General features: G+C 43.6%; 11 non-coding genes across 11 annotated transcripts; all 11 read right to left on the reverse strand.

The window, feature by feature from the left end:
- Positions 1-423: 423 nt before the first annotated feature.
- On the reverse strand, positions 424-495 carry TRNAG-CCC (transfer RNA glycine (anticodon CCC)). Its single transcript has one exon. It is a non-coding gene; the product is annotated as a tRNA-Gly (tRNA).
- Positions 496-2,028: 1,533 nt separating this feature from the next.
- TRNAG-UCC (transfer RNA glycine (anticodon UCC)) lies at positions 2,029-2,100 on the reverse strand. The gene has a single exon. It is a non-coding gene; the product is annotated as a tRNA-Gly (tRNA).
- Positions 2,101-3,613: 1,513 nt separating this feature from the next.
- TRNAG-CCC (transfer RNA glycine (anticodon CCC)) lies at positions 3,614-3,685 on the reverse strand. Its single transcript has one exon. It is a non-coding gene; the product is annotated as a tRNA-Gly (tRNA).
- Positions 3,686-5,214: 1,529 nt separating this feature from the next.
- TRNAG-UCC (transfer RNA glycine (anticodon UCC)) lies at positions 5,215-5,286 on the reverse strand. The gene has a single exon. It is a non-coding gene; the product is annotated as a tRNA-Gly (tRNA).
- Positions 5,287-6,808: 1,522 nt separating this feature from the next.
- Positions 6,809-6,880, reverse strand: TRNAG-CCC (transfer RNA glycine (anticodon CCC)). Its single transcript has one exon. It is a non-coding gene; the product is annotated as a tRNA-Gly (tRNA).
- Positions 6,881-8,413: 1,533 nt separating this feature from the next.
- TRNAG-UCC (transfer RNA glycine (anticodon UCC)) lies at positions 8,414-8,485 on the reverse strand. The gene has a single exon. It is a non-coding gene; the product is annotated as a tRNA-Gly (tRNA).
- Positions 8,486-9,998: 1,513 nt separating this feature from the next.
- Positions 9,999-10,070, reverse strand: TRNAG-CCC (transfer RNA glycine (anticodon CCC)). Its single transcript has one exon. It is a non-coding gene; the product is annotated as a tRNA-Gly (tRNA).
- A 1,529-nt stretch (positions 10,071-11,599) lies between these two features.
- On the reverse strand, positions 11,600-11,671 carry TRNAG-UCC (transfer RNA glycine (anticodon UCC)). Its single transcript has one exon. It is a non-coding gene; the product is annotated as a tRNA-Gly (tRNA).
- A 1,522-nt stretch (positions 11,672-13,193) lies between these two features.
- Positions 13,194-13,265, reverse strand: TRNAG-CCC (transfer RNA glycine (anticodon CCC)). The gene has a single exon. It is a non-coding gene; the product is annotated as a tRNA-Gly (tRNA).
- A 1,535-nt stretch (positions 13,266-14,800) lies between these two features.
- Positions 14,801-14,872, reverse strand: TRNAG-UCC (transfer RNA glycine (anticodon UCC)). Its single transcript has one exon. It is a non-coding gene; the product is annotated as a tRNA-Gly (tRNA).
- Positions 14,873-16,385: 1,513 nt separating this feature from the next.
- On the reverse strand, positions 16,386-16,457 carry TRNAG-CCC (transfer RNA glycine (anticodon CCC)). The gene has a single exon. It is a non-coding gene; the product is annotated as a tRNA-Gly (tRNA).
- Between the last annotated feature and the right edge of the window lie 1,009 nt (positions 16,458-17,466).

Here is a 17,466-nt window from a genome sequence, read left to right on the forward strand (position 1 = left end):
GTTTCCTTCGACAGCTACAAGGTGGCGCTACATTCAGGTGAGAGCACAAGTATGCACAAAATGTTAGGGACTTTTGCCAGATTTATCGGTGGATCTTGCATATTTTTTTCAGAGGCTAGATATTGCCTAGAAATGCTTTTTAACATAGAGATGCTGGAGTTACAATGTCTGGTCGGGCCTCAGCCCTTCCATTGTTTGCCCACTGTAACAAATTTATTACCAGCACATGTGTGTTGTGACTCTGCTTTATGAAACTTATCATATATTAGGACAATGTATGTAGCAGAAGGTGCGATTGAGATGTTTGCCCACGTATTTGTTTATTTTTTTATATATGGCTGATTAATCTGTTCGTGAAATTTCCATTTTGTGACATGTTGCATTACAATATATCCTGCTTGCAGAATATATAAGTATTTTCAGTGCGTTGGCCGGGAATCGAACCCGGGTCAACTGCTTGGGAAGCAGCTATGCTCACCACTATACCACCAACGCCCTCTGATGTGTTAGCTCTCGGTTCTAAATATTACGTTGCAGAAATCAATGACTATCTTGCACCAGCTTCAATGGTGCATTTGGTTTAGATACCAACATGAGAAGCAGTAGAACGTTTTTTGCAGAGGGTAAGGAACTGGGGATTGAAACCAAGGACAAAGTTGTGCAGAAGAGAAGAAATGAAAAGCAACAGTACAAATAGTAGAAATGAGCATATATAGGCAGCATGGGAAGCAAAGCAGGGAAGAGAAAGAGAACATTCCATGAAATGCCCAGGAGATAGATAAGAGCAGAACAAAAAGGGAAGAATGAAATTCAAAGCATGCCCAGAAAGTTGTGTGAAGCTCCCACCAGTCAGTCATTTATGGTTATAATTGTGTGTCTTTACTTTCAAAGTACAGGGTTGTACCTTTCACGATCACTCTTGTATTACACAGACACGAATAGTTGAGAAGTCTTTTCTCACATAGCTGGCACAAGCTTGCACTTTTCCTTTCTGGCTATGTGGAAATGACAGCTTGGTCCTTGGAAGGAAAATCAAGCAAAATTAGCAGAGGATGGTTTCGATCCATCGACCTCTGGGTTATGGGCCCAGCACGCTTCCGCTGCGCCACTCTGCTCCTTTGTGAAAGTGTTCTCTTTATGCAGATGAGGAGGCATTCAGAGAAGTGACGTGGGATTGGTCGGGCTCTCACCTCATTTGCCTAAGTATATCGCAAGGCATGCTGGGTGCAGAAAATCTTTATCTTCCCCTCTCACAATCAGTCACAACTGAAAGTCCAGACCCTCTTAGGCACTAGCCGTTTCAGGCCTTTAACAAGACAACAGCTCTCTGACGCTCTCTGTCTCTCTCTCTCTCTGTGATCCTAGTGCTTGCATGCTCAGTATTTGGCTTTTCCTGGGAGCCAGAGATCTACCCGGTGAGGGCTTGCCGGTATAAGGCTTTAGAGCGTTTGGGAGCGTTCGGTACATGAGAGGACGTTGGACTGGAAGCTATGCAAATTTGAAGCATCCAAACTTCCTGCTGCAGTCGGAGGCTCTTTCCATGGACATCTGCCTTTTGGATTCCTCTAAACTTGCCCTCTGATGAAACATTTTGTGAGCTGCAGTTACCTCCGACGGCTACAAGGTGGTGCTACATTCAGGTGAGGGCACAAGTATGCACAAAATGTTGGGGACTTTTGCCATATTTATTGCTGGACCTTGCATATTTTTTTCAGAGGCTAAATATTGCCTAGGAAATGCTTTTTAACATAGAGATGCTGGAGTTAAAATGTCTGGTCGGGCCTCAGCCCTTTCATTGTCTGCCCACTGTAACATATTTTTTTACCAGTACATGTGAGTGGTGACTCTGCTTTATGAAACTTATCATATATTAGGACAATGAATATAGCAGAAGGGGCGATCGAAATGCTTGCCTACATATTTGTTTATTTTTTATATAATGGCTGATTAACCTCTTAATTATATTACCATTTTGTGAAATGTTGCTTTAAAATATATCCTGCTTGCAGAATATATAAGTATTTGTACTGCGTTGGCCGGGAATCGAACCCGGGTCAACTGCTTGGAAGGCAGCTATGCTCACCACTATACCACCAACGCCCTCTGATCTTTGTGCTCTCGGTTCTAAACATTAGGACCCTGAGTTCAATGACTATCATGCACCAGCTTCAATGGTGCATTTGGTTTAGATACCAACATGAAAAGCAATAGAAAGTTTTTGTAGAGGGTAAGGAACTGGGATTGAAACCAAGGACAAAGCTGTGCAGAAGAGAAGAATGGAAAGCAGCAATACAAATAATAGATATGAACACATAGAGGCAGCATGGGAAGCAAAGCAGGGAAGAGAAATAGAGAACATTCCATGAAATGCCCAGGAGATAGATAAGAGCAGAACAAAAAAGGGAAGAATGAAATTCAAAGCCTCCACATAAAAGTGTTTGAAGGTCCCACCAGTCATTCATGCTTATTATTGTGTGCCTTTACTTTCAAAGTACAGTGTGGAGCTTTTGACGATCCCTCTCTTGTATTTCAGCAGACACAGATAGTTGAGAAGTCTTTTCTCACATAGCTGGCACAAGCTTGCGCTTTTCCTTGCTGGTAGCGTGGAAATGACAGCTTGGTCCTTGGAAGTAAAATCAAGCAAAATTAGCAGAGGATGGTTTCGATCCATCGACCTCTGGGTTATGGGCCCAGCACGCTTCCGCTGCGCCACTCTGCTCCGTTGTGAAAGTGTTCTTTTTATGCAGATAAGGAGCATTAGGCAGAGTAGCATGGGATTGGTCTGGCTCTCACCTCATTTGCATAAGTATATCCCAAGGCATGCTGGGTGCAGAAAAACTTCATCTTCCCCTCTCACAATCAGTCATAACTGAAAGTCAGACACTCTTAGGCACTAGCCGTTTCAGGCCTTTATCAAGACAGTAGCTCTTGAACCATCTCTCTCTCGCTCTGTGATCCTAGCACTAGCATGCTCAGGATTTGGCTTTACCTTGGAGCCAGAGATATACCCGGTGAGGGCTTGCCCGGTGTGAGGCTTTTGAGCGTTTGGGAGCGTTGTGGACGTTGGACAGGAAACTATGCGAATATGAAGCCTCCAACATTCCTGCTTCAGTGAGTGGTTCTTTCCATGGACATCTGACTCTTGGATTCCTCTCAACTTGCCTTCTGATAAAACATTTTGTGAGCAGCAGTTTCCTTCGACAGCTACAAGGTGGCGCTACATTCAGGTGAGAGCACAAGTATGCACAAAATGTTAGGGACTTTTGCCAGATTTATCGGTGGATCTTGCATATTTTTTTCAGAGGCTAGATATTGCCTAGAAATGCTTTTTAACATAGAGATGCTGGAGTTACAATGTCTGGTCGGGCCTCAGCCCTTCCATTGTTTGCCCACTGTAACAAATTTATTACCAGCACATGTGTGTTGTGACTCTGCTTTATGAAACTTATCATATATTAGGACAATGTATGTAGCAGAAGGTGCGATTGAGATGTTTGCCCACGTATTTGTTTATTTTTTTATATATGGCTGATTAATCTGTTCGTGAAATTTCCATTTTGTGACATGTTGCATTACAATATATCCTGCTTGCAGAATATATAAGTATTTTCAGTGCGTTGGCCGGGAATCGAACCCGGGTCAACTGCTTGGGAAGCAGCTATGCTCACCACTATACCACCAACGCCCTCTGATGTGTTAGCTCTCGGTTCTAAATATTACGTTGCAGAAATCAATGACTATCTTGCACCAGCTTCAATGGTGCATTTGGTTTAGATACCAACATGAGAAGCAGTAGAACGTTTTTTGCAGAGGGTAAGGAACTGGGGATTGAAACCAAGGACAAAGTTGTGCAGAAGAGAAGAAATGAAAAGCAACAGTACAAATAGTAGAAATGAGCATATATAGGCAGCATGGGAAGCAAAGCAGGGAAGAGAAAGAGAACATTCCATGAAATGCCCAGGAGATAGATAAGAGCAGAACAAAAAGGGAAGAATGAAATTCAAAGCATGCCCAGAAAGTTGTGTGAAGCTCCCACCAGTCATTTATGGTTATAATTGTGTGTCTTTACTTTCAAAGTACAGGGTTGTACCTTTCACGATCACTCTTGTATTACACAGACACGAATAGTTGAGAAGTCTTTTCTCACATAGCTGGTACAAGCTTGCACTTTTCCTTTCTGGCTATGTGGAAATGACAGCTTGGTCCTTGGAAGGAAAATCAAGCAAAATTAGCAGAGGATGGTTTCGATCCATCGACCTCTGGGTTATGGGCCCAGCACGCTTCCGCTGCGCCACTCTGCTCCTTTGTGAAAGTGTTCTGTTTATGCAGATGAGGAGGCATTCAGAGAAGTGACGTGGGATTGGTCGGGCTCTCACCTCATTTGCCTAAGTATATCGCAAGGCATGCTGGGTGCAGAAAATCTTTATCTTCCCCTCTCACAATCAGTCACAACTGAAAGTCCAGACCCTCTTATTCACTAGCCGTTTCAGGCCTTTAACAAGACAACAGCTCTCCGACGCTCTCTGTCTCTCTCTCTCTCTGTGATCCTAGTGCTTGCATGCTCAGTATTTGGCTTTACCTGGGAGCCAGAGATCTACCCGGTGAGGGCTTGCCGGTATAAGGCTTTAGAGCGTTTGGGAGCGTTCGGTACATGAGAGGACGTTGGACTGGAAGCTATGCAAATTTGAAGCATCCAAACTTCCTGCTGCAGTCGGAGGCTCTTTCCATGGACATCTGCCTTTTGGATTCCTCTAAACTTGCCCTCTGATGAAACATTTTGTGAGCTGCAGTTACCTCCGACGGCTACAAGGTGGTGCTACATTCAGGTGAGGGCACAAGTATGCACAAAATGTTGGGGACTTTTGCCAGATTTATTGCTGGATCTTGCATATTTTTTTCAGAGGCTAAATATTGCCTAGGAAATGCTTTTTAACATAGAGATGCTGGAGTTAAAATGTCTGGTCGGGCCTCAGCCCTTTCATTGTCTGCCCACTGTAACATATTTTTTTACCAGTACATGTGAGTGGTGACTCTGCTTTATGAAACTTATCATATATTAGGACAATGAATATAGCAGAAGGGGCGATCGAAATGCTTGCCTACATATTTGTTTATTTTTTATATAATGGCTGATTAACCTCTTAATTATATTACCATTTTGTGAAATGTTGCTTTAAAATATATCCTGCTTGCAGAATATATAAGTATTTGTACTGCGTTGGCCGGGAATCGAACCCGGGTCAACTGCTTGGAAGGCAGCTATGCTCACCACTATACCACCAACGCCCTCTGATCTTTGCGCTCTCGGTTCTAAACATTAGGACCCTGAGTTCAATGACTATCATGCACCAGCTTCAATGGTGCATTTGGTTTAGATACCAACATGAAAAGCAATAGAAAGTTTTTGTAGAGGGTAAGGAACTGGGATTGAAACCAAGGACAAAGCTGTGCAGAAGAGAAGAATGGAAAGCAGCAATACAAATAATAGATATGAACACATAGAGGCAGCATGGGAAGCAAAGCAGGGAAGAGAAATAGAGAACATTCCATGAAATGCCCAGGAGATAGATAAGAGCAGAACAAAAAAGGGAAGAATGAAATTCAAAGCCTCCACATAAAAGTGTTTGAAGGTCCCACCAGTCATTCATGCTTATTATTGTGTGCCTTTACTTTCAAAGTACAGTGTGGAGCTTTTGACGATCCCTCTCTTGTATTTCAGCAGACACAGATAGTTGAGAAGTCTTTTCTCACATAGCTGGCACAAGCTTGCGCTTTTCCTTGCTGGTAGCGTGGAAATGACAGCTTGGTCCTTGGAAGTAAAATCAAGCAAAATTAGCAGAGGATGGTTTCGATCCATCGACCTCTGGGTTATGGGCCCAGCACGCTTCCGCTGCGCCACTCTGCTCCGTTGTGAAAGTGTTCTTTTTATGCAGATAAGGAGCATTAGGCAGAGTAGCATGGGATTGGTCTGGCTCTCACCTCATTTGCATAAGTATATCCCAAGGCATGCTGGGTGCAGAAAAACTTCATCTTCCCCTCTCACAATCAGTCATAACTGAAAGTCAGACACTCTTAGGCACTAGCCGTTTCAGGCCTTTATCAAGACAGTAGCTCTTGAACCATCTCTCTCTCGCTCTGTGATCCTAGCACTAGCATGCTCAGGATTTGGCTTTACCTTGGAGCCAGAGATATACCCGGTGAGGGCTTGCCCGGTGTGAGGCTTTTGAGCGTTTGGGAGCGTTCGGGACGTGAGTGGACGTTGGACAGGAAACTATGCGAATATGAAGCCTCCAACATTCCTGCTTCAGTGAGTGGTTCTTTCCATGGACATCTGACTCTTGGATTCCTCTCAACTTGCCTTCTGATAAAACATTTTGTGAGCAGCAGTTTCCTTCGACAGCTACAAGGTGGCGCTACATTCAGGTGAGAGCACAAGTATGCACAAAATGTTAGGGACTTTTGCCAGATTTATCGGTGGATCTTGCATATTTTTTCAGAGGCTAGATATTGCCTAGAAATGCTTTTTAACATAGAGATGCTGGAGTTACAATGTCTGGTCGGGCATCAGCCCTTCCATTGTTTGCCCACTGTAACAAATTTATTACCAGCACATGTGTGTTGTGACTCTGCTTTATGAAACTTATCATATATTAGGACAATGTATGTAGCAGAAGGTGCGATTGAGATGTTTGCCCACGTATTTGTTTATTTTTTTATATATGGCTGATTAATCTGTTCGTGAAATTTCCATTTTGTGACATGTTGCATTACAATATATCCTGCTTGCAGAATATATAAGTATTTTCAGTGCGTTGGCCGGGAATCGAACCCGGGTCAACTGCTTGGGAAGCAGCTATGCTCACCACTATACCACCAACGCCCTCTGATGTGTTAGCTCTCGGTTCTAAATATTACGTTGCAGAAATCAATGACTATCTTGCACCAGCTTCAATGGTGCATTTGGTTTAGATACCAACATGAGAAGCAGTAGAACGTTTTTTGCAGAGGGTAAGGAACTGGGGATTGAAACCAAGGACAAAGTTGTGCAGAAGAGAAGAAATGAAAAGCAACAGTACAAATAGTAGAAATGAGCATATATAGGCAGCATGGGAAGCAAAGCAGGGAAGAGAAAGAGAACATTCCATGAAATGCCCAGGAGATAGATAAGAGCAGAACAAAAAGGGAAGAATGAAATTCAAAGCATGCCCAGAAAGTTGTGTGAAGCTCCCACCAGTCAGTCATTTATGGTTATAATTGTGTGTCTTTACTTTCAAAGTACAGGGTTGTACCTTTCACGATCACTCTTGTATTACACAGACACGAATAGTTGAGAAGTCTTTTCTCACATAGCTGGCACAAGCTTGCACTTTTCCTTTCTGGCTATGTGGAAATGACAGCTTGGTCCTTGGAAGGAAAATCAAGCAAAATTAGCAGAGGATGGTTTCGATCCATCGACCTCTGGGTTATGGGCCCAGCACGCTTCCGCTGCGCCACTCTGCTCCTTTGTGAAAGTGTTCTCTTTATGCAGATGAGGAGGCATTCAGAGAAGTGACGTGGGATTGGTCGGGCTCTCACCTCATTTGCCTAAGTATATCGCAAGGCATGCTGGGTGCAGAAAATCTTTATCTTCCCCTCTCACAATCAGTCACAACTGAAAGTCCAGACCCTCTTAGGCACTAGCCGTTTCAGGCCTTTAACAAGACAACAGCTCTCTGACGCTCTCTGTCTCTCTCTCTCTCTGTGATCCTAGTGCTTGCATGCTCAGTATTTGGCTTTTCCTGGGAGCCAGAGATCTACCCGGTGAGGGCTTGCCGGTATAAGGCTTTAGAGCGTTTGGGAGCGTTCGGTACATGAGAGGACGTTGGACTGGAAGCTATGCAAATTTGAAGCATCCAAACTTCCTGCTGCAGTCGGAGGCTCTTTCCATGGACATCTGCCTTTTGGATTCCTCTAAACTTGCCCTCTGATGAAACATTTTGTGAGCTGCAGTTACCTCCGACGGCTACAAGGTGGTGCTACATTCAGGTGAGGGCACAAGTATGCACAAAATGTTGGGGACTTTTGCCAGATTTATTGCTGGACCTTGCATATTTTTTTCAGAGGCTAAATATTGCCTAGGAAATGCTTTTTAACATAGAGATGCTGGAGTTAAAATGTCTGGTCGGGCCTCAGCCCTTTCATTGTCTGCCCACTGTAACATATTTTTTTACCAGTACATGTGAGTGGTGACTCTGCTTTATGAAACTTATCATATATTAGGACAATGAATATAGCAGAAGGGGCGATCGAAATGCTTGCCTACATATTTGTTTATTTTTTATATAATGGCTGATTAACCTCTTAATTATATTACCATTTTGTGAAATGTTGCTTTAAAATATATCCTGCTTGCAGAATATATAAGTATTTGTACTGCGTTGGCCGGGAATCGAACCCGGGTCAACTGCTTGGAAGGCAGCTATGCTCACCACTATACCACCAACGCCCTCTGATCTTTGTGCTCTCGGTTCTAAACATTAGGACCCTGAGTTCAATGACTATCATGCACCAGCTTCAATGGTGCATTTGGTTTAGATACCAACATGAAAAGCAATAGAAAGTTTTTGTAGAGGGTAAGGAACTGGGATTGAAACCAAGGACAAAGCTGTGCAGAAGAGAAGAATGGAAAGCAGCAATACAAATAATAGATATGAACACATAGAGGCAGCATGGGAAGCAAAGCAGGGAAGAGAAATAGAGAACATTCCATGAAATGCCCAGGAGATAGATAAGAGCAGAACAAAAAAGGGAAGAATGAAATTCAAAGCCTCCACATAAAAGTGTTTGAAGGTCCCACCAGTCATTCATGCTTATTATTGTGTGCCTTTACTTTCAAAGTACAGTGTGGAGCTTTTGACGATCCCTCTCTTGTATTTCAGCAGACACAGATAGTTGAGAAGTCTTTTCTCACATAGCTGGCACAAGCTTGCGCTTTTCCTTGCTGGTAGCGTGGAAATGACAGCTTGGTCCTTGGAAGTAAAATCAAGCAAAATTAGCAGAGGATGGTTTCGATCCATCGACCTCTGGGTTATGGGCCCAGCACGCTTCCGCTGCGCCACTCTGCTCCGTTGTGAAAGTGTTCTTTTTATGCAGATAAGGAGCATTAGGCAGAGTAGCATGGGATTGGTCTGGCTCTCACCTCATTTGCATAAGTATATCCCAAGGCATGCTGGGTGCAGAAAAACTTCATCTTCCCCTCTCACAATCAGTCATAACTGAAAGTCAGACACTCTTAGGCACTAGCCGTTTCAGGCCTTTATCAAGACAGTAGCTCTTGAACCATCTCTCTCTCGCTCTGTGATCCTAGCACTAGCATGCTCAGGATTTGGCTTTACCTTGGAGCCAGAGATATACCCGGTGAGGGCTTGCCCGGTGTGAGGCTTTTGAGCGTTTGGGAGCGTTGTGGACGTTGGACAGGAAACTATGCGAATATGAAGCCTCCAACATTCCTGCTTCAGTGAGTGGTTCTTTCCATGGACATCTGACTCTTGGATTCCTCTCAACTTGCCTTCTGATAAAACATTTTGTGAGCAGCAGTTTCCTTCGACAGCTACAAGGTGGCGCTACATTCAGGTGAGAGCACAAGTATGCACAAAATGTTAGGGACTTTTGCCAGATTTATCGGTGGATCTTGCATATTTTTTTCAGAGGCTAGATATTGCCTAGAAATGCTTTTTAACATAGAGATGCTGGAGTTACAATGTCTGGTCGGGCCTCAGCCCTTCCATTGTTTGCCCACTGTAACAAATTTATTACCAGCACATGTGTGTTGTGACTCTGCTTTATGAAACTTATCATATATTAGGACAATGTATGTAGCAGAAGGTGCGATTGAGATGTTTGCCCACGTATTTGTTTATTTTTTTATATATGGCTGATTAATCTGTTCGTGAAATTTCCATTTTGTGACATGTTGCATTACAATATATCCTGCTTGCAGAATATATAAGTATTTTCAGTGCGTTGGCCGGGAATCGAACCCGGGTCAACTGCTTGGGAAGCAGCTATGCTCACCACTATACCACCAACGCCCTCTGATGTGTTAGCTCTCGGTTCTAAATATTACGTTGCAGAAATCAATGACTATCTTGCACCAGCTTCAATGGTGCATTTGGTTTAGATACCAACATGAGAAGCAGTAGAACGTTTTTTGCAGAGGGTAAGGAACTGGGGATTGAAACCAAGGACAAAGTTGTGCAGAAGAGAAGAAATGAAAAGCAACAGTACAAATAGTAGAAATGAGCATATATAGGCAGCATGGGAAGCAAAGCAGGGAAGAGAAAGAGAACATTCCATGAAATGCCCAGGAGATAGATAAGAGCAGAACAAAAAGGGAAGAATGAAATTCAAAGCATGCCCAGAAAGTTGTGTGAAGCTCCCACCAGTCATTTATGGTTATAATTGTGTGTCTTTACTTTCAAAGTACAGGGTTGTACCTTTCACGATCACTCTTGTATTACACAGACACGAATAGTTGAGAAGTCTTTTCTCACATAGCTGGTACAAGCTTGCACTTTTCCTTTCTGGCTATGTGGAAATGACAGCTTGGTCCTTGGAAGGAAAATCAAGCAAAATTAGCAGAGGATGGTTTCGATCCATCGACCTCTGGGTTATGGGCCCAGCACGCTTCCGCTGCGCCACTCTGCTCCTTTGTGAAAGTGTTCTGTTTATGCAGATGAGGAGGCATTCAGAGAAGTGACGTGGGATTGGTCGGGCTCTCACCTCATTTGCCTAAGTATATCGCAAGGCATGCTGGGTGCAGAAAATCTTTATCTTCCCCTCTCACAATCAGTCACAACTGAAAGTCCAGACCCTCTTATTCACTAGCCGTTTCAGGCCTTTAACAAGACAACAGCTCTCCGACGCTCTCTGTCTCTCTCTCTCTCTGTGATCCTAGTGCTTGCATGCTCAGTATTTGGCTTTACCTGGGAGCCAGAGATCTACCCGGTGAGGGCTTGCCGGTATAAGGCTTTAGAGCGTTTGGGAGCGTTCGGTACATGAGAGGACGTTGGACTGGAAGCTATGCAAATTTGAAGCATCCAAACTTCCTGCTGCAGTCGGAGGCTCTTTCCATGGACATCTGCCTTTTGGATTCCTCTAAACTTGCCCTCTGATGAAACATTTTGTGAGCTGCAGTTACCTCCGACGGCTACAAGGTGGTGCTACATTCAGGTGAGGGCACAAGTATGCACAAAATGTTGGGGACTTTTGCCAGATTTATTGCTGGATCTTGCATATTTTTTTCAGAGGCTAAATATTGCCTAGGAAATGCTTTTTAACATAGAGATGCTGGAGTTAAAATGTCTGGTCGGGCCTCAGCCCTTTCATTGTCTGCCCACTGTAACATATTTTTTTACCAGTACATGTGAGTGGTGACTCTGCTTTATGAAACTTATCATATATTAGGACAATGAATATAGCAGAAGGGGCGATCGAAATGCTTGCCTACATATTTGTTTATTTTTTATATAATGGCTGATTAACCTCTTAATTATATTACCATTTTGTGAAATGTTGCTTTAAAATATATCCTGCTTGCAGAATATATAAGTATTTGTACTGCGTTGGCCGGGAATCGAACCCGGGTCAACTGCTTGGAAGGCAGCTATGCTCACCACTATACCACCAACGCCCTCTGATCTTTGCGCTCTCGGTTCTAAACATTAGGACCCTGAGTTCAATGACTATCATGCACCAGCTTCAATGGTGCATTTGGTTTAGATACCAACATGAAAAGCAATAGAAAGTTTTTGTAGAGGGTAAGGAACTGGGATTGAAACCAAGGACAAAGCTGTGCAGAAGAGAAGAATGGAAAGCAGCAATACAAATAATAGATATGAACACATAGAGGCAGCATGGGAAGCAAAGCAGGGAAGAGAAATAGAGAACATTCCATGAAATGCCCAGGAGATAGATAAGAGCAGAACAAAAAAGGGAAGAATGAAATTCAAAGCCTCCACATAAAAGTGTTTGAAGGTCCCACCAGTCATTCATGCTTATTATTGTGTGCCTTTACTTTCAAAGTACAGTGTGGAGCTTTTGACGATCCCTCTCTTGTATTTCAGCAGATACAGATAGTTGAGAAGTCTTTTCTCACATAGCTGGCACAAGCTTGCGCTTTTCCTTGCTGGTAGCGTGGAAATGACAGCTTGGTCCTTGGAAGTAAAATCAAGCAAAATTAGCAGAGGATGGTTTCGATCCATCGACCTCTGGGTTATGGGCCCAGCACGCTTCCGCTGCGCCACTCTGCTCCGTTGTGAAAGTGTTCTTTTTATGCAGATAAGGAGCATTAGGCAGAGTAGCATGGGATTGGTCTGGCTCTCACCTCATTTGCATAAGTATATCCCAAGGCATGCTGGGTGCAGAAAAACTTCATCTTCCCCTCTCACAATCAGTAATAACTGAAAGTCAGACACTCTTAGGCACTAGCCGTTTCAGGCCTTTATCAAGACAGTAGCTCTTGAACCATCTCTCTCTCGCTCTGTGATCCTAGCACTAGCATGCTCAGGATTTGGCTTTACCTTGGAGCCAGAGATATACCCGGTGAGGGCTTGCCCGGTGTGAGGCTTTTGAGCGTTTGGGAGCGTTCGGGACGTGAGTGGACGTTGGACAGGAAACTATGCGAATATGAAGCCTCCAACATTCCTGCTTCAGTGAGTGGTTCTTTCCATGGACATCTGACTCTTGGATTCCTCTCAACTTGCCTTCTGATAAAACATTTTGTGAGCAGCAGTTTCCTTCGACAGCTACAAGGTGGCGCTACATTCAGGTGAGAGCACAAGTATGCACAAAATGTTAGGGACTTTTGCCAGATTTATCGGTGGATCTTGCATATTTTTTCAGAGGCTAGATATTGCCTAGAAATGCTTTTTAACATAGAGATGCTGGAGTTACAATGTCTGGTCGGGCCTCAGCCCTTCCATTGTTTGCCCACTGTAACAAATTTATTACCAGCACATGTGTGTTGTGACTCTGCTTTATGAAACTTATCATATATTAGGACAATGTATGTAGCAGAAGGTGCGATTGAGATGTTTGCCCACGTATTTGTTTATTTTTTTATATATGGCTGATTAATCTGTTCGTGAAATTTCCATTTTGTGACATGTTGCATTACAATATATCCTGCTTGCAGAATATATAAGTATTTTCAGTGCGTTGGCCGGGAATCGAACCCGGGTCAACTGCTTGGGAAGCAGCTATGCTCACCACTATACCACCAACGCCCTCTGATGTGTTAGCTCTCGGTTCTAAATATTACGTTGCAGAAATCAATGACTATCTTGCACCAGCTTCAATGGTGCATTTGGTTTAGATACCAACATGAGAAGCAGTAGAACGTTTTTTGCAGAGGGTAAGGAACTGGGGATTGAAACCAAGGACAAAGTTGTGCAGAAGAGAAGAAATGAAAAGCAACAGTACAAATAGTAGAAATGAGCATATATAGGCAGCATGGGAAGCAAAGCAGGGAAGAGAAAGAGAACATTCCATGAAATGCCCAGGAGATAGATAAGAGCAGAACAAAAAGGGAAGAATGAAATTCAAAGCATGCCCAGAAAGTTGTGTGAAGCTCCCACCAGTCAGTCATTTATGGTTATAATTGTGTGTCTTTACTTTCAAAGTACAGGGTTGTACCTTTCACGATCACTCTTGTATTACACAGACACGAATAGTTGAGAAGTCTTTTCTCACATAGCTGGCACAAGCTTGCACTTTTCCTTTCTGGCTATGTGGAAATGACAGCTTGGTCCTTGGAAGGAAAATCAAGCAAAATTAGCAGAGGATGGTTTCGATCCATCGACCTCTGGGTTATGGGCCCAGCACGCTTCCGCTGCGCCACTCTGCTCCTTTGTGAAAGTGTTCTCTTTATGCAGATGAGGAGGCATTCAGAGAAGTGACGTGGGATTGGTCGGGCTCTCACCTCATTTGCCTAAGTATATCGCAAGGCATGCTGGGTGCAGAAAATCTTTATCTTCCCCTCTCACAATCAGTCACAACTGAAAGTCCAGACCCTCTTAGGCACTAGCCGTTTCAGGCCTTTAACAAGACAACAGCTCTCTGACGCTCTCTGTCTCTCTCTCTCTCTCTGTGATCCTAGTGCTTGCATGCTCAGTATTTGGCTTTTCCTGGGAGCCAGAGATCTACCCGGTGAGGGCTTGCCGGTATAAGGCTTTAGAGCGTTTGGGAGCGTTCGGTACATGAGAGGACGTTGGACTGGAAGCTATGCAAATTTGAAGCATCCAAACTTCCTGCTGCAGTCGGAGGCTCTTTCCATGGACATCTGCCTTTTGGATTCCTCTAAACTTGCCCTCTGATGAAACATTTTGTGAGCTGCAGTTACCTCCGATGGCTACAAGGTGGTGCTACATTCAGGTGAGGGCACAAGTATGCACAAAATGTTGGGGACTTTTGCCAGATTTATTGCTGGACCTTGCATATTTTTTTCAGAGGCTAAATATTGCCTAGGAAATGCTTTATAACATAGAGATGCTGGAGTTAAAATGTCTGGTCGGGCCTCAGCCCTTTCATTGTCTGCCCACTGTAACATATTTTTTTACCAGTACATGTGAGTGGTGACTCTGCTTTATGAAACTTATCATATATTAGGACAATGAATATAGCAGAAGGGGCGATCGAAATGCTTGCCTACATATTTGTTTATTTTTTATATAATGGCTGATTAACCTCTTAATTATATTACCATTTTGTGAAATGTTGCTTTAAAATATATCCTGCTTGCAGAATATATAAGTATTTGTACTGCGTTGGCCGGGAATCGAACCCGGGTCAACTGCTTGGAAGGCAGCTATGCTCACCACTATACCACCAACGCCCTCTGATCTTTGTGCTCTCGGTTCTAAACATTAGGACCCTGAGTTCAATGACTATCATGCACCAGCTTCAATGGTGCATTTGGTTTAGATACCAACATGAAAAGCAATAGAAAGTTTTTGTAGAGGGTAAGGAACTGGGATTGAAACCAAGGACAAAGCTGTGCAGAAGAGAAGAATGGAAAGCAGCAATACAAATAATAGATATGAACACATAGAGGCAGCATGGGAAGCAAAGCAGGGAAGAGAAATAGAGAACATTCCATGAAATGCCCAGGAGATAGATAAGAGCAGAACAAAAAAGGGAAGAATGAAATTCAAAGCCTCCACATAAAAGTGTTTGAAGGTCCCACCAGTCATTCATGCTTATTATTGTGTGCCTTTACTTTCAAAGTACAGTGTGGAGCTTTTGACGATCCCTCTCTTGTATTTCAGCAGACACAGATAGTTGAGAAGTCTTTTCTCACATAGCTGGCACAAGCTTGCGCTTTTCCTTGCTGGTAGCGTGGAAATGACAGCTTGGTCCTTGGAAGTAAAATCAAGCAAAATTAGCAGAGGATGGTTTCGATCCATCGACCTCTGGGTTATGGGCCCAGCACGCTTCCGCTGCGCCACTCTGCTCCGTTGTGAAAGTGTTCTTTTTATGCAGATAAGGAGCATTAGGCAGAGTAGCATGGGATTGGTCTGGCTCTCACCTCATTTGCATAAGTATATCCCAAGGCATGCTGGGTGCAGAAAAACTTCATCTTCCCCTCTCACAATCAGTCATAACTGAAAGTCAGACACTCTTAGGCACTAGCCGTTTCAGGCCTTTATCAAGACAGTAGCTCTTGAACCATCTCTCTCTCGCTCTGTGATCCTAGCACTAGCATGCTCAGGATTTGGCTTTACCTTGGAGCCAGAGATATACCCGGTGAGGGCTTGCCCGGTGTGAGGCTTTTGAGCGTTTGGGAGCGTTGTGGACGTTGGACAGGAAACTATGCGAATATGAAGCCTCCAACATTCCTGCTTCAGTGAGTGGTTCTTTCCATGGACATCTGACTCTTGGATTCCTCTCAACTTGCCTTCTGATAAAACATTTTGTGAGCAGCAGTTTCCTTCGACAGCTACAAGGTGGCGCTACATTCAGGTGAGAGCACAAGTATGCACAAAATGTTAGGGACTTTTGCCAGATTTATCGGTGGATCTTGCATATTTTTTTCAGAGGCTAGATATTGCCTAGAAATGCTTTTTAACATAGAGATGCTGGAGTTACAATGTCTGGTCGGGCCTCAGCCCTTCCATTGTTTGCCCACTGTAACAAATTTATTACCAGCACATGTGTGTTGTGACTCTGCTTTATGAAACTTATCATATATTAGGACAATGTATGTAGCAGAAGGTGCGATTGAGATGTTTGCCCACGTATTTGTTTATTTTTTTATATATGGCTGATTAATCTGTTCGTGAAATTTCCATTTTGTGACATGTTGCATTACAATATATCCTGCTTGCAGAATATATAAGTATTTTCAGTGCGTTGGCCGGGAATCGAACCCGGGTCAACTGCTTGGGAAGCAGCTATGCTCACCACTATACCACCAACGCCCTCTGATGTGTTAGCTCTCGGTTCTAAATATTACGTTGCAGAAATCAATGACTATCTTGCACCAGCTTCAATGGTGCATTTGGTTTAGATACCAACATGAGAAGCAGTAGAACGTTTTTTGCAGAGGGTAAGGAACTGGGGATTGAAACCAAGGACAAAGTTGTGCAGAAGAGAAGAAATGAAAAGCAACAGTACAAATAGTAGAAATGAGCATATATAGGCAGCATGGGAAGCAAAGCAGGGAAGAGAAAGAGAACATTCCATGAAATGCCCAGGAGATAGATAAGAGCAGAACAAAAAGGGAAGAATGAAATTCAAAGCATGCCCAGAAAGTTGTGTGAAGCTCCCACCAGTCATTTATGGTTATAATTGTGTGTCTTTACTTTCAAAGTACAGGGTTGTACCTTTCACGATCACTCTTGTATTACACAGACACGAATAGTTGAGAAGTCTTTTCTCACATAGCTGGTACAAGCTTGCACTTTTCCTTTCTGGCTATGTGGAAATGACAGCTTGGTCCTTGGAAGGAAAATCAAGCAAAATTAGCAGAGGATGGTTTCGATCCATCGACCTCTGGGTTATGGGCCCAGCACGCTTCCGCTGCGCCACTCTGCTCCTTTGTGAAAGTGTTCTGTTTATGCAGATGAGGAGGCATTCAGAGAAGTGACGTGGGATTGGTCGGGCTCTCACCTCATTTGCCTAAGTATATCGCAAGGCATGCTGGGTGCAGAAAATCTTTATCTTCCCCTCTCACAATCAGTCACAACTGAAAGTCCAGACCCTCTTATTCACTAGCCGTTTCAGGCCTTTAACAAGACAACAGCTCTCCGACGCTCTCTGTCTCTCTCTCTCTCTGTGATCCTAGTGCTTGCATGCTCAGTATTTGGCTTTACCTGGGAGCCAGAGATCTACCCGGTGAGGGCTTGCCGGTATAAGGCTTTAGAGCGTTTGGGAGCGTTCGGTACATGAGAGGACGTTGGACTGGAAGCTATGCAAATTTGAAGCATC

Source organism: Lissotriton vulgaris, chromosome 9 (genome assembly GCF_964263255.1).
Source record: "Lissotriton vulgaris chromosome 9, aLisVul1.2, whole genome shotgun sequence".
Taxonomy (NCBI): domain Eukaryota; kingdom Metazoa; phylum Chordata; class Amphibia; order Caudata; family Salamandridae; genus Lissotriton; species Lissotriton vulgaris.